Source organism: Carlito syrichta, unplaced genomic scaffold, assembly GCF_000164805.1.
Source record: "Carlito syrichta isolate Samal-C Ts95f unplaced genomic scaffold, Tarsius_syrichta-2.0.1 Scaffold153201, whole genome shotgun sequence".
In the NCBI taxonomy this organism is placed as follows: Eukaryota; Metazoa; Chordata; class Mammalia; order Primates; family Tarsiidae; genus Carlito; species Carlito syrichta.
Window position 1 is genome coordinate 40167 of NW_007097297.1, and position 19163 is coordinate 59329.

Here is a 19163-nt window from a genome sequence, read left to right on the forward strand (position 1 = left end):
TAGTCTCAGCTACTTGAGAGGCTGAGGCAGTAGGATCATCTGAGCTTAGGCGGTCGAGGCTGTGGTGAGCCATGATTGTGTCATTAGACTCTAGCCTGGGTGACAGAATGAGACCCAACTCAAGAAAGGAAGAAAAGGCAGAAAGAAAATGGCCCCCCACCCCAGGGCAGTCAAGAGGGTGGGGGATCGGGTGGGAGAGGGCTGGTATTGCCACTGCCTGGGCTGCAAATCATTCCCCCCAGCTTCACCTGGCCCTTGCCCCGGGATTGAGGCCTGCAGTTCTGCTGCAGAGCCATGGGCTACGGTGTGGGGGGTAGTGCAGCCTTTACCTGGAGGAATACCGGGGAGGCCCTGCCAGGAAAGTTGCAGACACACTGAGGCATCCTCACACCTTAGTGACATCACCACGATCCAGAAGCAGATGTCTGTCAGAACCCACAGGACAGAGTGTCCTCGGGAAGACTGAGTCATGTTAACCAAACTCCCAGGTAACTAAGCGAGAAGCCAGAAGGTACAGTGTTAACTTATAAGTGTCCACCATGGGGACCTGGTGACTCAGGCCGCTGCTCCGTGGACTTTCTCCTGCATAGGAAATCTTCATGGAAGCTGAGGACAACGACAAGGTCACTTGGTGGCAGTGAAATCAGGGCTGGGGAACCAAGCTGGATGTTTACAAAGTGGCTGAACCACCACCGGTAGCCTCCTGGGGGGTGGCCTGGTGGGCCATGGCCCCCTGAGTCTTCTGTTCTGTGGTCTGGTCTTCCAGGACTCCTCACAGACAGCACTAATAAAAGCCGCAGCTTCCTTTGACATTTGGTCAGGACTTGATTAGATTTTCAGTTTGCTGTCTGCTTTTAGCCGAGGAAACATCCTGTCATTTATTTATTTATTTGTTTGTTTATTTATTTATTTATTTTTGAGTTGGAGTCTCTCTTAGTCGCCCAGACTGGAGTGCAGTGGCCGCTCCCGGCCATCGCAGCCTCGACCTGCTGGGCTCCAGCGATCCTTCCACCTCAGCTTTCCAAGTAGCTAGAACTATAGGCGTGCGCTACCACGCCCAACTAATTTTTGATTTATTGTAGAGATGAGGTCTCGCCAAGTTGCCCAGGCGGGTCTCGAACCCGCGGGCTCAGGCAATCCACTCACCTCAGCCTCCCAAAGGCGCGGGATTACAGGCTGAGCCACCGAGCCCGGCTCATCCTGTCATTTATAGTGGCTTCTGCAGGCAGCTGATCTCATCCCCTCTGGCTGACCACCCGTTCTACTCTCGGGGTAACCCTAGTTCTGCTCTCGCTGTCTTCTGAAGTGATAACCGCCAGGAGGGGTGGACATGGCAAGCAGGTGATATCAGTCACTAGGAACAGTGGTGGGAGCTGATGTGTGAACTACTTGAGGATGGCCAGGTGGACGCTGACCGTCCCAGAGAGACCCCAGTGAGCCCCGTCGTTCCCTAGAGGCATGTATGTGCCCCGTGGATGGGCCAGGCATGGGAAGCCCATGCCCAGGGTCACACGTCGCCACTGGTTGTGGGACTAGGACTCGAACACCTGTTGGACCCCAAAACCCTGGTCCGCAATCACTACACTGTTGTCTCTCCAACAGACCCAAGGGAAACATCCCTTTGGGTTTCAAAAATATGGTCATGTATGCCCAACACGGGAAACACTGACCTAAGGCACTGAAGCCTCTGTCTGTGAAAATGGCATTTAGTTGCATTTTATCACATGGAAGAGAAACTTTAAGTAATTGGCAGAATAACTTTTTCAACAATTTCATCAAAATGAAGACACAATTTTATTTTTTTTAAGTAGGGGTCTCATTCTGTCACCCAGGCTGGAGTGCAGTGGCACGCTCACAGCCACCTCAATCTCGATCTATTGTGCTCAGGCGATACTTCCGCCTCAGCCTTTCAAGTAGCTGGAATTACAGGCACGTGCCACCACTCCCAGATAATTTTTTGATTTATTATAGAGATGCAGTCTCGCCATGTTACCCAGGCTGATCTCGAACCGGTGGGCTCAGGCAATCCTCTTGCCTCCACCTCCCAAAGTGATGGAATTACAGGTGTGAGCCACCATGCCTGGCAACACAACTTTTAAAAATTAGAACTAGTGGATCCTTGGAGAATACTTCTGACCTGGGGTCCATGGACTCTGGTTGAGAAACACCTTGCTGTAAACTCCAGGTTAGCGACAGAAACACACCAGCATTGGGAGAGCCACTGGGCGTCTGAGTTAGAACCTCCGGTTCAGAAGTCGTTCTCTCCACCTGCTGCCCACCAGGCTGAGGTCACTAGGGATGACAAAAATAGCATGTTCTATCCCCCTGGGCTGGGAATTGCCTGGGTGGAGGGCCTGCTGGGAAAGCGTGCTTTGAGGTGCAGATAGATGTGACCCCACCTCCCCCAGCAGGTGGCCCCTGGTCTGGCCATCTCTCAGCCCCCCTCTTGCCCCTTAATCAGTACACGCTCGGATTAAGGGTCCGCCAGGCCCCAGCCCGGGCCGGTGTGGCTCTTGTCTTCCATGGAGAAATTTGTCCAGAACATCCAAGCCAGCAGCCACGCACAAGAGGCTCTGGGTTTGGTGTCACCATCTCGTCAGTCTCCGTTTTCTGTTCTGTTTTCAGAAAACCCCAGGCCCAGGAGCATATACGTCTTCAGAGCAGTTCCCGAAGCAGTCTCCAACCGTCGCCAGGATGGGCCGAGAACACAGCCTTTTCTTCAACAACACCATCGGCTTTTAAAATAAAGCAGTCTTGGCACAATCTCTGCTTCGAGGTTTAGCAAGTTCTTATGTTTAGAAAACTGTATTGGGACCAGGCGTGGTGGCTCACGCCTATAATCCCAGCACCTTGGGAGGTCTGAGCCTACGGGTTCGAGACCAGCCTGGGCAACATGGCGAGACCTTGTCTTTACAATAAATTTTTGAAAAATAAGCCGGGCTCGGTGGCTCAGCCTGTGATCCCGCGCCTTTGGGAGGGTGAGGTGAGTGGATTGCCTGAGCCCATGGGTTCGAGACCCGCCTGGGCAACTTGGTGAGACCTCATCTCTACAATAAATCAAAAATTAGCTGGGCGTGGTAGCACGCGCCTGTAGTTCCAGCTACTTGGAAGGCTGAGGCGGAAGGATCACCGGAGCCCAGCAGGTCGAGGCTGTGGTAGCTGGGAGCGGCCACTGCACTCCAGTCTGGGTGACAGAGTGAGATTCCAACTCAAAAAAAAAATTTTTTTTTTTAATTAGCTGGGCGTGGTGGTGTGTGCCTTAGTCCCAACTACTTGGAAGGCTGAGGCGGAAGGATCGCCGGAGCCCAGCAGGTCGAGGCTGTGGTGGCCGCGAGCATGCCACTGCACTCCAGCCTGGGTGACAGAGTGAGACTCTGACTCAAAACAAGAAACAAAACTGTATTTGGTCTATTCCTTAGGGGGAGTTGGCCACAGAACATGATCGGTTGCCCAGGGACCATCCTGCATATCTGGAAGAGTCCCAGCATGATTACCCAGTCACCTTCAAAAGTGTCCTGGTTTGAGCGATATGTTATCCTCTCACTCTGCTTCTTACCAAGGAGCATACCCCGAGTGACTGCGCCCCTGGGCTGCTCTTGCAGCAGCCGGGACAGGCCCTGAGAGGACGGGGCTGTGCTCTGCGTGGCCTTGGTCTCTCTGGCTGGATCTCAACTGCAAGGGTTGTGAGACCTCCCGGGCCTCCTGCAGACTTCCTTGGGTGGTCGGCATTAAACCCAGGCCAAGCTGGGCTTGACGGGATCCCAGCAAGTGGTTCTTTCTCTCTTTCCACCCCCTGAAAAGAACAATATTGATTCAACCCTGTAAGTATTCGTGGCTTCAAGTCAATGACACAGTTTAGTGTAGCTGCTATTCACAAGGTGCAGCGCTGAGGCTGGGACATGGGGGGCCTTGAAACAAAGAGCAACAAGGTATGTGACTGAGTTGGGGAGGGTTGTAGGGGAAGACAGGGCCAGAAAGGGAGCACGGGGTAGTCCTGGCAGAAAAGACCGTTCAAGCCGTGCCAACACACTCCTGCACGTGGCCCTGTGTTTGTCCTCGCGGGATGGCAGTTCCAACAGGAAGAGGAGCGCTCATCTCAGGAAGCTGCCAAATCATTGCACCAGGTGCACAGAGGGGCGATTGTGACAAGGAAGGCCATGGCGTTCAGAGGAGGGAGGGGGAGGAGCCTGGGAGGTGGGGGATGCCTGGCACCCCAAGGGTTGGGGCCAAGGAACCTTATCTGGGCGAATACCCAAGGCACGGATAAGCATTTGCTGGAGGATTAGAGGAAGCCTGGACCTCAGAGTAAGAAGGGGTGAGTGAGGGCGTGATGGGGGCGGGTCCTCAGAAGACTGGGCCCACGGGCTTTCAGCTCTAGCTAGGCGGGTCCTATGTGTGAGAGCCGGGTCCTATGCGTGACAGCCGGGTCCTATGCGTGACAGCCAGCGTCTCAGCCAAGGCTGGGTGATTCCAGCGTCCTCAATAAATAATTGGAAGAAGTCTTTTTAAATTAATAAAAATGTTTATCTTTGGTTATATTTTAAAAGGAGGAAAAAAACACCTCTTTTTTTCTAGACTGAGAAGCCCTTTTTTTTTTTTTTTTTTTTGAGTTGGAGTCTCACTCTGTCGCCCAGGCTGGAGTGCAGTGGCACGCTCACGGCCATGGCGGACTCGACCTGCTCGGCTCAGGTGATCCTTCTGCCTCAGCCTTCCAAGTAGCTGGGACCACAGGCGTGCGCCACCATGCCCAGCTAATTTTTTTTTTTAATTGTACGGATGAGGTCTCGCCATGTTGCCCAGACTGGTCTGGAACCCATAGGCTCAGGCAATCCTCTTGCCTCAGCCTCCCAAGGTACTGAGATTACAGACTTGAGCCACCGTGCCCGGTGAGATGCCCTTCTAGAATGGGTGTTGGGGCAAGGAAGGGAAGGCTCTTGTTTCCCAAATCTATACACATTCATGGGAGAAACTCCCTGCGCTGGGTTCCTTTGGAGCAGAAAACAGACACTGGGCAGATCACACTGAAGTCTCGGGGTCGCGTCTCTTGTCCTACTTTGATCAGAAGATGATTGCAGGGCAGATGGTTTCAAATTTTATCCTCCAAGTGGGTTAAAGTTCCCTGCACGATCAGAACACAGTGGTTGGCAGTTCTGATGGAGGGTGTTTGCTCTAGGAAGCCGCGTCTCAGTGAGCACCTGGCATTCAGGGAAATGGTTCTAGAATGATTGAGAGAGGAGGAGGAGATGGTCATGTGTGTCTTTTGTTTTTTTGGACACAGGGTCTCATTCTGGCACCCAGGCTGGAGTACAGTGGCACGATCCCAGCTCACTGCAGCCTTGACTCCCTGGGTTCAAGCGAGCCTCCTACCTTGGCCTCTCAAAGTGCTGGGATTACAGGCGTGAGCCACTGTGCCCGGCTTGTCATGTGGGTTTTAGTCAAGGCTCATCCATGGAAAGTTAGAGGAAGCCCTCAAACTAACAAGGGGAAGAGAGGGCTTCTGTTGTAAGGATGTAGCAATATCTTACTGACAAAAGTGTGAACCAGGAGCTGGCAGAAACGAAGTCACTCTCTAACACACTCTCTCTCCCTCCCCCCTTATAATCCCTCTCCCTCTCTCTCCCTTCTTCCCTCTCTCTTTATTCCTCCCTCCTTCCCTCCCTTCTCTCTCTCCCCCGTGTGTGTCTCTCTCCTCCACCCTCAGGTCTGTTTTTCTTCTTCCTCAGAAGACTGACTGTCCCTGCCTCTTTACGTGGATAGAATCAAGTATGTCCACCTCAGCTCCTCACATCGTTTCCTGAGTCAACACCCTAAAAAGATGTAGCCGGCACCTCCTTGGTTCAAGCCCAGTTCCTAGGAGAGAGAATCCAGTTGGCCAGCTTGGGCCAGGGGTCTACCCTTGGGCCATCAGCTGTAGCCAGGAGGGCCTAGACCTTCAGTACAGACATACTGTAGGGCTCAGCTCTGTGGGGGGTGTGTGATTGGGGTGGAGGACAGCTCCTCAGTGTCCTAGAAGAGGCAGAAAAAGATGGGGAGGGCGTCCTGGCCAGCCTGCAGGAAGGGGACGTGGGAGCCTGCTGAAGCTGCACCTTGAGGTGGAATCACTGGAGAACATTCTGCAGGGTCCTCTGGACTGCCTTGCGTTCCGTGTCTACGGGGCATTCACAGGGCTCTGCCTTTGGCTCTGTGACTGGGGACTGGGCTTCCTTTCTGGAGCTGGGAGTGCCTAGACTTGACCTGTTTTTCTTGCCAGTCTTGCCCTTGCCCTCTTTTGTGATTTCGGATGATATGACAGAGGCTCTGCCCTAGTGCTAGCAGAGGTGCTGGCGGGAGCTAGGTGGCCCTCTGAATGAGTGTCAGGTGGCGTCTCAGTGCAGTTTTGATGTTCGTTTCCCTGGTGACTAGTGAGGTTGAACATCTTTTCAAGGTCTTATTGGTCCTTTGTCTATCTTTGGGGAAATGTCTCTTCAAGTTCTTTGCCCACTTCTGTTTTTTCTTTTCTTTTTTCCGTGTCAGACGGGTAATGTGCAGACGTCATAACAGGGTTAGAGGGAGGCACATCTCACACATGCGTGTGAAACCTCAGCCATTGGGCTTATGACCTACAAAAGAGCCTTGGCCCAATGAATTGGGTTTGTGTTGTTGTTGAGTTTTAGAAGTTTTAAAAATATATTCTGGATATGAATCTTTTTTTTTTTTGAGTTGGAGTCTCACTCTGTCACCTAGGCTGGAGTGCAGTGGCGCCCTCACAGCCACCCCAGCCTTGACCTGCTGGGCTCAGGCGATCCTTCCACCTCAGCCTTCTGAGTAGCCGGGAACTACAGGTGTGCGCCACCATGCTCAGCTAAATTTTTGATTTATTGTAGAGAGGAGGTCTCGCCAAGTTGCCTGGGCTGGTCTCGAATCTGTGGGCCTAGGCAATCTACTTGCTTTGGCCTCCCAAAGTGCTGGGATTACAGGCTGAGTCACCAAGCCTGGCCTGGATTTGAATCTCTTATCAGATGAATGGTTTGTAAATATTTTCTCCTATTCTATAGGTTGCCTTTTCTCCTCTGTCGATAATGTCTTTACTTCTTCCTCAGAAAGCTGAATCTCACTGCCTCTTTATATGTGTAGGATCAAATGTGTCTAAAAATTTCATGAATGACGTGGGCAACGTGGCGAGACCACGTCTCTACAATAAATCAAAACATTAGCTGGGTGTGGTGGCACATGTCTGTGGCTCCAGCTACTTGGAGGGCTGAGGTGGAAGGATCTCCTTAGCCCAGCAGATCGAGGCTGCGGTGGCCATGAGTGTGCCACTGCATCCAGCCTGGGTGACAGAGTGAGACTCCGATACAAATAAAATAAAATTTTCATGAATGCCAATTTGTCTATTTTTTCTTTTGCTGCCTGGGCTTTTGTTGTTATACCCAAGAAATCACTGCCAAATCCCAAGGTGCAAAGATTTTGCCCTATGTTTTCTTCTAATGGCTTTATTGTTTTAGGTTTCATTTAGGCCTTTGATTCATTTTGTATTAGTTTTTGCATAGGTTTGTATATTTGTGTCAGCTAAGGGCCCAACTTCATCCATTTGCATGTGAAGATTCAGTTTTCCCAGCACCATTTATTGAAAAAACAAAACAAAACTGTCCTTTCCCCATTTAAATGGTCTCAGCACCCTTTTGAAAAATCATTTGACCATACAGGTGAGGATTTATTTCTGGAATTTTTATTCTATTCCATTGGTCTACATGTCTGTCTTTATGCCAGTACCATACTGTTTTGATTGCTATCGCTTTGTAGTAAGTTTTGAAATCAGGAAGGGTGAGTCCTCCAACTTTATCTTTTTCCAGATTGTTTTGGCTTGAATCAGTTGTTCTTAACCCAAGCTGCATGCTAGATTCTGCTGGGGAACTTTTAAAAACCTCAGTACCTGGCAGCTCTCAGACAGAGAGATTACACTAGACTCTCTGAAGGTAGGACTCAGACCCAGTATTTTTAAAGCCCCTCTCCCCCAACAGATGACTCCAATGTGTGGTCACAGTTGAGAACCACCAAGATGGTATGAAGGCACCAGTAGTCAATAACTCTGGATTGAGACACAGGTAGTTCTTCCCCCCAAAATATTTAAGAAGAACACAGGACCCCGGGGGCACTAGGAAGTTACTTTCCAGCTACGAAGATGAGATTGACTCATTTTAGTGTCCAGCTAAAAGAGGTAAGAGAAAGGAATAGGGAGGAAATTCTCCTCCCACCTTGGCCTCCCAAAGTGCTGAGATGACAGGAATGAGCCACCACACCCAGCCGGGAGTTCTTTTGGGGAATGCTATTACCTGGAGCATTATCAGGCAGTGGTGGTCCTAGGTAGAAGGACAAGCAGGGGCCTGGACAAGCAAGGGCACTTCTTGCTAGCTTGACTCTTGGCTGGATTCTCCACAGACCCTTTGGTTTGGGCCAAGGACAGGGCTGCAGGCATGCAAAGCCTGCCAGGACCAAAAAGGGGATTTGAGCTCTGCATCCAGGGCCTCCAGACCTGTCCGTTGCACCCTCTCCTTAGTGGGAACTGGATGGGCTTTGGCCTGAGACCCAGATCCTGGCTGGGCTTATCTGCAGCCTCCCCAGAAAAAAGACAACTCTGGGTGGTAAGGGGAACCAAAGCTAGAACCCTGTGAGGCTGGGAGGGGAGTGGGTGTGAGTAAGGGTGCGGAGAAAGTGAGTGACAGGTTGGGGGGCAGCAAGAAGGGGCTCATGGGATAGACACGTGGAGGGAGGCCTCCCAGTGCACGTTCTCGTTGCCTTGCCAACAGCACCCTTGGTCATATTCCTGCCCAGAAGAAGGTGCCATCCTTCAAAAGAGTGGTGGGCACACTAGAAGCTCTGAGAAGCCGAGTGCAGTGGCTCATGCCTGTAATCCCAGCACTTTAGGAGGTGGAGGTGAGAGGATTGCCTAAGCCCAGGGGTTCGAGACCAGCCCGGGCAACTTGGTGAGATCTTGTCTACAAGAAATCAAAAAATTAGCTGGACGTGGCGGCACGCGCCTGTGGTTCCAGCTACCTGGAAGGCTGAGGCAGAAGGATTGCCTGAGCCCAGCAGGTTATGGTTGTGGTGGCTGTGAACATGCCACTGCCCTCTAGCCTGGGTGACAGAGTGAGACTCCAAGTCAAAAAAAGAAAAGAAAAAGAAAAAGAAGCTCTGAGCATGTTTTCTCCTCTTGTTGGGCTTCTGGAGACCATGTGCACGTCTTTGCTCACGGCCCTTCCTCCAGTCACTGCAGACTCTGTTTCCATCCTCACATCTGCTGAGCACTGGGCTCTACCTACCTTCCTTTCATAAGGACCTTCATTGAGCCCACCCAGATCATCCGCCCCATCTCAAGGCCCTAATCTCACCTGCAAAGTCCCTTTTACCATGTCAGGGGACATAGTCACAGGTTCTGGGGATTGGGACATAGACCCCTTCAGGGGGACCTCAGTCAGCCTACCATACCACCATGCCAACCTTTAGCTGGGATGGGGATTTGAGGCAACCATCTCCTGAGATACCACCCTCATCCGGCTGTCGGTCTACCTCCAAGCACCCTGCCCCATCTTCCCAGGCTGGCCGATGCCTCTCCTAAGTGCTCCGGCTCAGAGGAGGCCAGTGTGGGTTGGGGACTACTGGGGCGCTGGTGAGTTTCCCAGCACCTGGCATGATGCTAGCATGCAATAGATGCTCAATGAATAAGTGTGTGTGTTCCAAGATAAAGAGAGGGCTTCCCCTCACCATCATCTACCAGGAAACAGAAAGAAGTCTGTACAAAGTCAGCGTGAAGGGTGGGAGGTTCCTGACCCACAAAGGACAGTTTAGGACAGATCTACAAGCCTGGGCAACCCCAGTCATTGTGCGTGTCGAATGCAGATCAAAGTCATCTGAGGAATCTTTTTTTTTTTTAAAGGAGGTAAAAAGGCCGGGCAAGGTGGCTCATGCCTGTAATACCAGCACTTTCAGAGGCCAAGATGGGAGGACTGCTTGAGCCCAGGAGTTCGAGACCAGCCTGGGCAACATAGCGAGACCGCCTCTACAAAAAAATTAAAAAATAAACTGGACGTAGTGGCGTGCACCTATAGTCCCAGTTACTTGGGAGGCTGAGGTAGAAGGATTGCCTGAGCCCAGGAGGTTGAGCCTGCTGTGAACTGTGAACGTTGTGATCATGTCATTGCACTTCAGCCTGGGCCACAGACCGAGACCCCGACTAAAATAAAAAATAAAATAAGCAAAAAGAAAAATTTTAAAAGGTGGTAAAAATAATGACAACTGATTTGGAAATCATTCCTAGAGGTTTGATCTCGCAGTTGCCTGTGTTAGATATCATAACAAGCCCCCTATGGATCATTTAAAAAGCAATCTAGTTAAAAGCTGTGTTACAGAGAAGGGAGCCGGGGAGCCGGGATGGGAGGAACTCGCTAATGCTTTACAAATGCCACTTACGGTTTCAGATACAATCTCCAGTGACCATATTATTCAAGGATTTTATAAGTGCTCGGTTTGAAATGCCTTAGATGGACGTGGATACGAAGGTTCTGAACACTGCGTTCAGTGACCCGTGCGTCCCAGTGTCTCGATGAAGATCTTGATAATGAAGATGTGTGTTTCTAAGGTAATTTAATTTCTAGAATAGGATGAAATGTCTGTGTAACTTTATTAGGAAAATATAATGGGCTTGGGACTGATGACAGGCCCTTGGGCAGCCGTAAGAGGCTCAAGAGGGCTGTGGTCTCTGAGCAGAGTCCTCTTCCCAGACCCCACCAGGTACAGTGCTGGGATGTGAGGGCTTGGGCAAGTCCATCTGGCCAGAGGAAGAAGGCCAAGGTCAGCCTGTGGGTGGGGGCGAGGTGGCCGCCACACTCGTATCCCAAATGTGGAGGGGCTTCTCGGAGCCCCGCTAGTATTTCACACACAGGGGGCACACACAGGTGTGGCTCAGGGTTATGTTGGATGGCGTGGTCTGACCCAGGAAGCAGAAGTCAGAGGACCTGAACTAGCCTGGGTGTTCTTTTTTTGGAGTCAGGGTCTTACTCCATCTCCCAGGCTGAAGTGCAGTGGCACGACCACAGCTCACTGCAGCCTCGACCTCCTGGGTTCAGGCGATCCTTTCACCTCAGCCTCCCAAGTAGCTGGGATTCCAGGTGCATGCCACCACACCTGGCTAGGCCCGGGTATTTTGGCAAAGCATAAGAATGGTGGGAAGCAGGGAAGGGCGGGCTTCTAGAAGGCCTGGGAAGGACTTGAAGGACCTTAAAGGACAAGGGACAAGGAATGAGCCCCTGTAGGAATTCTGGAAAGAGGCCTTGCAGGGTGTGAATAGACATGGGAAGATGTGGCTCTCCGAGGCAACAAGAGACCAGATGGACTCACAGGAGAAGGAGCCGGGGAGGAAGGAGAGGGAGTAGCTCCCAGCTCAGAAAGAGGCTGTCTGCACAGAGGAGAGGGCCCAGCCCCATCCTGACACAACCCGCAGAGGCCCCAGCAAGCTCAGCACTGCTTGCACCAGGCCAGGCTATAGAAACTGCTGTGCCCTTGGCAAGATGCTCTCAGGGGCACAGGGTATGCTGGGCAGGATGTCACCACACAGCCACTGAGTCCTGGGCCCCACTTGGGGTGTGGGAGCAAGCTACGGGCTCCTGAGACGGCTCCGGGCCTGGCTCAGACAGGAGAGAGGGAGCTTGCAGTGGCCTCTTCCTTCTGGGCCCAAACTGAAGAGAGAGATCAGAGTGACAGGGGACCGCTGGGGCATGGGGACCCAGAAGGAGGCCTTCCTGCAGAAAAGAGATTGATCTCAGATGCCACAGCCACCCCTGAGTCTCCCCACATCTGCCCGGCTCCATCTCAGCTCACATGCTCCCTGCCTTGACGCGTGTGTCATGGAGAAAAGCAGTGGGTGAGGTTCTGGAACGCCTACGCCCAGGCTGGTCTCCAAGTGCACGAGATGACAGGACAGGGAAGCGGGGCGAGCCTCTTTCTGCGGATGTGCAGGGCCTCCAAGAACAAATATGCTATCCCTCAAGTCTTCATGGGGCTTGTTGGAAGGAGACGAGGAAAAGAGGCAGATGGGGATGTTTTTCTTTTGAGGTGGGGTCTTGCTATGTTGCCCAGGCTGATCTCAAACTCCCGTGCTCAAGTGGTCCTCTTGCTTCAGCCTCCCAAGTAGCTGGGATCACAGGCATGTGCCATCACACCTAGCTCAGATGCAAACTTTGACCTGCCAGGCTGCAGGCGTTGGAAAAGTCATTCAGGATAGAATGGGGCACCAGTCCTTCCATAATTTTTTTTAAAAATCAAGGTCGCACTCTGTCGCCCAGGCTGGAGCACAGTGGCGCATCATGGAAAAGAGGAGCACTGCCTCGACCTGCTGGGCTCAGGCAATCCTTCCGCCTTAGCCTCCCAAGTAGCTGGGACTACAGGCGTGTGCTACCATGCCCAGCTAATTTTTTAATTTTTTGTAGATACGAGGTCTCGCCATGTTGCCCAGGCTGGTCTCAAATTCCTGGGCTCAAGCAATCCTCCCACCTCAGCCTCCCCAAGTGATGGGATGACAGGCATGAACCACCGCACCTGGCTGTTCCATCAGCTTTTGGTACCTTGCAGGTGGCAGCCATTCCTTCTGATTCCAGAGCTCTGCCTTTACAGAGACCTCCTGTTCTTCCGCTTTAAAAAATTTTTTTTTTGAGTTGGAGTCTCACTCCGTCGCCCAGACTGGAGTGCAGTGGCCGCTCCCGGCCACCGCATCCTCGACCTGCTGGGTGCCGGCGATCCTTCCGCCTCAGCCTTCCGAGTAGCCGGAATTACAGGCGCGCGCTACCACGCCCGGGTAATTTTTTGGTTTATTGTAGAGATGAGGTCTCGCCAAGTTGCCCAGGCGGGTCTCGAACCCGTGGCTCAGGCAATCCACTCACCTCAGCCTCCCCAAGCGCTCTCCCGCTTTTTTATCCTCCAGCCTCTACCAACCTGCTGCTCTCCACTCTCCTCTCCCCCTGCCGCCCCTGTGGCTTCAGCTGCTTCTCAGCCTCCGTGTCCCCGCCCATCTCACACACATATCGCAACGTCACGTGGGTGGGGGGAGGCAAAGGAGCTGTTCCGGGTCAAAGGAGACAGAGAAGACAGCAAAGTGGCATGTGAGACCCTGGGCTGGGGGATAATGCTTCGAGGAGCACCGATGCCCGGCCTGGAATCAGCGTGTAGGGTCAGATAAGAGGCCGGCCGGCAACCTTGCAAGTCCTTACCTGTTCACTCTGCTGTGGTCACGAAAGAGGACGACCTTTGTTCTTGTAAATGCACACTGAGGTATTAAGGGGAGAAAGGGCGTGATCTATGCGACTTATTCTCAAATGGTTCAAAAAGCGATGGCGTGTGTTCTTGAAGAAGTCCACGATGGGCCAGGCTTGGTGGCTCAGCCTGTAATCCCGCGCTTTGGGAGGCTGAGGTGAGTGGATTGCTTGAGCCCGCAGGCTTGAGACCCGCCTGGGGAACTTGGCGAGACCTCATCTCTACAATAAATCAAAAAATTAGCTGGGTGTGGTGATGCACACCTGTAGTTCCAGCTACTTGGAAGGCTGAGGGCCGGAGGATTGCCGGAGCCCAGCAGGTCGAGGTTGCGGTGGCTGGGAGGTGCCACTGCACTCCAGTCTGGGCGACAGAGTGAGACTCCAACTCAAAAAAAAAAAAAAAAAAGAGAGAGGAAGGGTGAGGACAACGAAAGCCTCACCTGATTGGGGTGCCCCTGGTGGGAGTGTCAGAACATCTTAGACACTGCAGACCGGCCCATGGGAGACGCACTTGGGCTCTGGAACCCAGCCATGGTCCTGTCAGTGCGGGGTCAGGTCAATGGAATCCCATGGTTCAACACAGCTCCTGCAGGGGACCTGTTTGAGCTTCCAGGGATCTTCTGAACACCGTTCCTATTTGGGGGAAGTCCAACCTCTTTCACGACCTCCACTTAAGTAGCCTCCGCCTCTGGCTGCAAAGGGGCTGGGGTGGCAGGTGACACTGAGCAACTGTCCATCCCTCTTCAGCCGGGGGGTGGGGTGGCGAAGCTGCAGGTGGCGCGGGGTGTTCTGGGCACCCAAGAGGCCCCTGGACCCGTGTGTCACCCATGGGCACTCTCACAGAGGACTTCTGGGGATCCCAGAGGGTCCTTCTGCAGTGGCGATGCAGGGTGACTTCAGCCTCTCTGCCCGGAGCTGGTGAGCCGGCTTTACATGGTGTCCTCAGAGGGTGGGGCTGGGCATTCTCAGGCCCCTCCCCATCCCAAGCAACTGTCCATGGTGGCACCATGAGTTATTCCCCTTTCCTGGGGACAAAATCCACCACCCAAGGAGTGATTAGGAAAAAGAGTTCACTGACAAGTAAAGCGCCTTGTACGCAGTACCGTGCGGGGTAGGTTCGTCTCGTCGCTGTCATCTTCATTCCAAGACAAGAGCCAGGATGGGAAACACCATGAGGAGATGAGGAAATTGAAGGAGGGCGCAGGGGCGTTCAAGGGGGTGGGTGTCCTGGTGTCTGCCCCCTCCAGAGAGTTCTGCATTGGACCCATTGCTCAGAAGGGGAAAGGTGTGAAGGAATGATGGGCGGATGAAGGGTATTAGAAGGGATCAGGCCGGGCTCGGTGGCTCAGCCTAATCCCGTGCTTTGGGAGGCTGAGGTGAGTGGATTGCCTGAGCCCGCGGGTTCGAGACCCGCCTGGGCAGCAAGACCTCATCTCTACAATAAATCAAAAAATTAGCCGGGCATGGTAGCGCGTGCCTGTAGTTCCGGCTACTTGGAAGGCTGAGGCGGAAGGATGGCCGGAGCTCAGCAGGCCGAGGCTGCGGTGGCCAGAAGCGTGCCAGTCTGGGCGACAGAGTGAGACTCCAACTCAAAAAAACAAAGCAAAACAAAACAAACAACAACAAGAAAGAAGGTATCGGAAGGGGCCAGGACACTGCCCACTCCAGCGGCCTGAGTGGCCATACGTGCATATGTGTCCCGTGGCTCATGCCTCCTGGTCACAGCTGATTGTATCAGGGAAGGGCGTCTCCAGACTGTCTAGTGACCCATGGAAAAATGAGTGGGATCAGTCGGATTCTTTTGCTCAAGGGTCAGCTGTTCGGAGGGGAGTGGCCACAGCATTGCAGGTGGTGGGTCAGCCAGCCGGGGCTGGGGGCTAGCAGAGGCGGAACACAGTTCCAGGGGAACAAAACCTCTGAGTGAGCAAATCAGTGGCAAGGAGAGAACGGGGCAGGCAAAAGCAGAGAAGACAACTGCTCACGTGTTGAGAAACTACTACGGTCCAGGCGCTGTTCTAGGCTCTTAATGTGTTTTTCTCACTTAATCATCATAACCCACAAAGCAGACACTATTCCACTATTATTCTGATGTCACAGGTAAAGAGATACAGCACAAAGCCGGACACGGTGGCTCACGCCTGTAATCCCAGCACTTTGGGAGGTGGAGGTGAAAGGATTGCCTGAGGGGTTTGAGACCAGCCTGGACAACTTGGCGAGACCTCCTCTCTATAAAAAATCAAAACACTAGTTGGGCGTGGGGGCGAACACCTGTAGTTCCTACTCCTTGGAACTTCCACTGAGGCAGAAGGATCACCTGAGCCCAGCAGGTTGAGGCTGCCGTGGCTGTGGGCATGCCACTGCACTCCAACCTGGACAACAGTGTGAGACTCCATCTGAAAAAAAAAGAAAGAAAAAAGAAACAAGCACAGAGAGGTTGAGTAACTTGCTCAAGGTCGCACAGTCAGTGGGTAGTAGAGCTGTGCCTTTGAGCTCTGGCTGGTGACCGCAGTGTCACCCTTCTGCCTTCATCATGGTTGTGAGGCCGCCTTAGTTCCAGGTCTGGCATTGTGGCTTCAGTCCTAGGGCTCCAGGGAGCTCCTTCTTGTCTTTTTTTTTTTTTGAGTTGGAGTCTCACTCTAAAGTGTCGCCCAGACTGGAGTGCAGTGGCCGCTCCCGGCCATCGCAGCCTCGACCTGCTGGGCTCCGGCGATCCTTCCGCCTCTGCCTTCCGAGTTGCCAGAATAACAGGCATGCGCTACCACGCCCAGCTGATTTTTTGATTTATTGTAGAGATGAGGTCTCGCTGCCCAGGCGGGTCTCGAACCCGCGGGCTCAGGCAATCCACTCACCTCAGCCTCCCAAAGGCGCGGGATTACAGGCTGAGCCCTTCTTGTCTTTTTATACCAAAGTTACCTTCTGTGGGTCTCTGTCTTTGGCAGCTGAAGGAGCCTGATGAGAATTCTAAGAGGTTCTGGCAGGGGACGGTGGGATACTTTCCAGCCCGGGCCTCCCCGGCCTCCCAGGATCCTTTGAATGGGTCCCATGTGGGGTGGTCCCACGGGTCACTTTGGCGTGAGGCTCCCTGGCTGCAGGTTGCTCCCGAGAGCTGGCAGCATGGGTCGAGCAGATGGGGAGGTTTGTTTAGCTGGAAGCTTCCCATGGCCAAGACATATTTGCACAGTGACGACATCTGAGTGCTGGCTGGGGGTGCAGATGCAACAATGACCACTTTGGTCCCAGAAAGGAGGTGGTGGTGGCTGAAATTCCTTTCATATTTGTGCTGCAGAGAAACACCATTCATGCTGAAAAGCACAAGTGGGAGCTGTGTCCGGGGCGGGGGCGGGGGGTGTGCTGGAAGTCCGTGGGGTGACAGGCAGCTCCAAGTCTGTCCCTGGACTCTAGCCCTGATTCTGGACTCCATGGCTTTAAACACGGGAGCTGTTGTCCTCGCTCTCCCTTAGGGGTCTGTGTGTGTGAGCACAGGGCCTGCAGGCGGGGACCTGGGGTCAGGGAAACACCCAGGGCTCCACCGGGATGTGACTTTCTGGCATGTGACTTTCTGGCATGTGACCGACTCAAGGTCAGCCTGGCTAAACCTCTCCAGAACAGGAAGACGGAGCCTCCACTCCCTCCTCTTCCCTGTGGTCCCTCTCTTCCAGGCTGGCAGTGTCCCACCCCCTGTGGCCTAAGGTGGTCTAGAATTCTCAAACAAGGGGGCCACAGCAAAAGACAAGCTGGGCTCCCATAAGCTGTAGCAAAGCCCAGCCCAGAGTAGGGTGCAGTTGGGCACGGAGGCCAGGGTGACGTGAAGCATGACGAGGGAGAGTCCAGACAGATCTAGGACAGCCCTGAGTTCGAGGGGAAGCCTTGGGGCAGCTGTCTTCAAAGCGGGGTGGCTGCAGCTTTGGGGGTACATCAGTCTTTAGAATTGTGTAGATGCATGTTGTAAGAATAATTTAAGAATACCCGAAGTTTACGGCCCGTGGCATCCCCTATTAGGGTGCACTGGTGTGGGTTTCTCAGCAGAGGCGGCCCAACTGGACAGGCTGGCTCCTCCCACATTCCTTTCTCCCGGTGCTGCTCCTCCATGGCAGCAGGAACTCCGCTGGCAATGCCCAAGGGTCTGAGATGACCAGTCCTGCCCTGGTCTCTCCCGGCTGTGCTCTGGGGGCAGCAAGGGGCTCAGGACCTCCCAAAGGACAGGTCGTATCAACTCTGCTCAGACCCCTCTGCCTTCCCCTGGCTCCTCCCCAGGCTTCCGCCAACAGGCTTCACTCGGCAACACCCACCAACTCAAGTCCAAATCTTCCCCGAGGGCCCCTCCCTCCCCTCCTTCCTCCTCCACATGCCCACCCCTCCCGGCTGGCTGTCAGGGTCCAGGCCCTGGCCCTGATGACTTCTCAAGGCTGGCTTCGGGGCCACATGCCCGATGAATGAACATACCGCTTCAGACAAACCTTCCCCTTCAAGGGTCTCTTTATTCAATCTGCAGAGTCACTGTCGCCCACTTGGCCTGGCCCTCTGTGGCTTCCAATGAGGGAATGTTTAAAAGTTGAAGTGCATTTGGGGGGCCTTTCCTGTTACCAAGAATTGACTGCAACCTCTTGGGGCACCCCGCGATAAATCAACAGCATTTGCTTTTTCTTTTTTTTTTCCTAACAGAATTCCAGAAAAAAAATAGATCTCTATTATATATATAACTATACTTATATACACACGTACACTTATAGAGAGGTCCTCCAACCAAGAAGAGACAGAGGATCCAGCGTCTTCCGAGGTGCCTCGGGGCCTGGTGTAGGAGGGCCAGGAGGCGCTGGCTCTCTTGAGAGGCACCTCGGGACTCAGTGCTGATCCAGGGTGGCGTGGATGAGGGCTCCTCAACGGCCCTGTCCCTGTGAGGAAGATGGGACCACCCAGTCTTTCCTCACGTACCTGATGGTGCTTCAAAGCTGAAACCCAGAGTGCGCATAAAAAACCATTCCCTGATAGGCTCTGGGGGCCTGATTTCCTGGGGAAGTTCTCAGAGCACCATGCAGTGCATCTGGGAGTAGGAGGGACCACCCCTCCCCGGCAGCTCCAGGGGGCCCCGCAGACAGACTCTGTCAAGGACACAGACAGAAAGGAGGGGCCGGGCCGATCTCTGCCTCAGGTCTCTAATCACAGCCCTTAGAGACCCTAGGATCGGGAACCCAGATGGCCAGGGTGGGGCTGGGGTCATCCAAGAAGGCCCAGGGTGAAACACAGGCTGCGGGTGATATGTACTGGGGACAGTCCTAGAGACCGTCACTTCCATGTCGTTAGTCCTAGAGGAACCTGCACTGTAGGGCAAGGCTTGAAGGGATGATGTGGGCACTCAGGGGATTAGATGGGGCTGGGGCTGGCAACTGTCTTTTGAATCCTAAGACCCATCCAGGGACCGCTGGCCTAGGGCCCAGGAGGCCGCTTGGGCTGGGGCACGTTTCCAGGGACATTGGGGTGGATGGACATGGTAGAGTTAATTAGGGCCAGTGCTCAGTGCCTTTGGACAGACACCGGAGGCCCCGAAGGCACTTGGTAGCAGACAGAAGAGCACGGCAGGGCCCAGCTGGCCTCAGCGGACAGAGGGACATCGCTGGCATAATCCACCAACTCCAAATCTGGGAGTGGTCCACAGACGCCCTTTCTGCCCACTCACCAGCAGTTTTTTCAAGCTGCAACTGCCCTGGGCAAGCCCTGAGAGGGATCCAGAAGCCTACTCTGTCCTGAGATCGGGAGTGAGACCCGGGATAGGGGGTGCTCAGACCCCAAGCCAGAGGCATGGCTGGGGTGAAGTTTAGCCGTGAGGCTTCCCCCTGCCCGAGCTCTCAAGCAGCAAGTCCGGTCCCCACAACTCTCCAAAGGCAC

At 53.5% G+C, this 19163-nt stretch overlaps 1 long non-coding RNA gene across 1 annotated transcript in view; it reads left to right on the plus strand.

The window, feature by feature from the left end:
• LOC103251995 overlaps positions 1–2761 on the plus strand; it is a 33649-nt gene extending 30888 nt beyond the window's left edge. Inside the window, exon 4 of the long non-coding RNA XR_002481497.1 lies at positions 2626–2761. This is a non-coding gene — a long non-coding RNA (uncharacterized LOC103251995). The remainder of the gene's footprint in view (positions 1–2625) is intronic.
• Positions 2762–19163: the final 16402 nt, after the last annotated feature.